The 1,679-nt window shown below is 32.3% G+C and overlaps 1 pseudogene; it reads left to right on the plus strand.

Annotated features, from left to right (window-relative positions):
• Positions 1-205: 205 nt before the first annotated feature.
• LOC112485208 lies at positions 206-324 on the plus strand (annotated as a pseudogene).
• The last annotated feature ends 1,355 nt before the right edge of the window (positions 325-1,679 follow it).

A 1,679-nucleotide genomic window follows, 5' to 3' on the forward strand; every position in this document is an offset into this window, starting at 1 on the left:
AATTGAGAAGGAAGAAATATAACTGTCTTTGTTCACAGACAACATGTTATCTATGTGGGAAATGGAAAAAAAAAATTGACATTAAAACTCCTGAAACTAGTAAATAATTAGAGCAAAGTTGCAGGATTTAAGATTAATATATAAAAGTTGATTGTATTTTTATATACAATAAACAAGTAGAATTTGAAATTAAAAACACAATACCATCTATGGCCATGCCACCCTGAACAAGCCCAATCCCATCTGATCTTAGAAGCTAAGTAGGGTCGGGCCTAGTTAGTACTTGAATGGGAGACCACCCAGGAAGACCAAGTGCTATAGGCATAAAAAAATAAAAAATAAGATATCGTAAGCTGACAAGGTCCTTGCAATCTGTGAGGTCAACCAAGGATTGCCTCGCCTAAAAAAAAAACAAAAACAAAAAAACAAAGAAAACAAACAAAAAAACCCACCTACATTAGCACCCCCCGCAATGAAATAATTAGGTAGACATCTTTACATAGAGATCTATATGAGAAAGACTATAACACTCTGTTGAACAAAATAAAATAACTAAATAAAAGGAGAGATATCCCATATTTGTGGATAAGAAGAATCAATGTTGTTAGAGTGTTTTATCCAACTTGATATAGAGGTTTAATGCGATCCCAATAAAAATTCAAGCTAGCTATTTTATGAATATCAACAAACTGATTCTAAAACTTGTGTGTAGAGGCAAAAGGCAGAGAACAGCCAATACAATATTGAAGGAGAGGAACAAAGTTGGAAGATAGACACTAATCAACTACAAGACTTCTATAAGTTTACAGTAATCAAGACAGTGTGATGATGGGGAAGAATAGACAAATAGATCAGTGGAAAAGAACAGAAAGCCCAGAATGGGTCCATATAAATATAGTCAGCTAATCTTTAATGAAGGAAAAAAAGCACTAAAATGGAGAAAGATAGTCTTTTCAAAAAATCTTGTTGAAACAACCGGACATCTACATGCAAAAGAATGAATTTAAATTCAGTCCTTACACCATTCACGGAAATTAACTCAACATGGATCAGAGACTTAAATGTACGATATAAAATTGTAGAATACTTAAAATATAGCATAAGAAAAAACCTAGAAGATCTTGTGTATGGCTATGACTTTTTAGATACAACATCAAAGGCACAATCCATAAAAAATTGAGAAGCTGGAATCTATTAAAATTAAAAACTTCTCTGCGAGACAATGTAAAGAGTAAGAAGACAAGTCAGACTGGGAGAAAATATTTGCAAAAGATAATTCTGTTAAACTGTTATCCAAAATATCCAAGGAATTCTTAAAATTCAACAACAAAAAAACAAACAACATAAATTAAAAAATTAGCCAAAGACCTGAACAGATATCTCACCAAAGAAGATATATACATGGTAAATAAGTACATTAAAAGACACCTCATATTATTAGTCATCTGGGAAATGCAAATCCAAACAACAATAAGATGCCATTATATACCTATCAGAATGACCAAAGTCTAGAATATTGGTAACACCAAATGATGGCAAGGATGGTGGAGCAATAGGAAATCTCATTTATTGATGATGGGAATGCAAAATGGTACAGCCACTCTGGCAGAATTTGGTGGTTTCTTGCAAAACTAAATATACTTTTATCATATAATCCAGCAATCACATCTCTTGATATT

The sequence above is a fragment of the Pteropus alecto genome, unplaced genomic scaffold (genome assembly GCF_000325575.1).
Source record: "Pteropus alecto unplaced genomic scaffold, ASM32557v1 scaffold548, whole genome shotgun sequence".
NCBI classification, from domain to species: domain Eukaryota; kingdom Metazoa; phylum Chordata; class Mammalia; order Chiroptera; family Pteropodidae; genus Pteropus; species Pteropus alecto.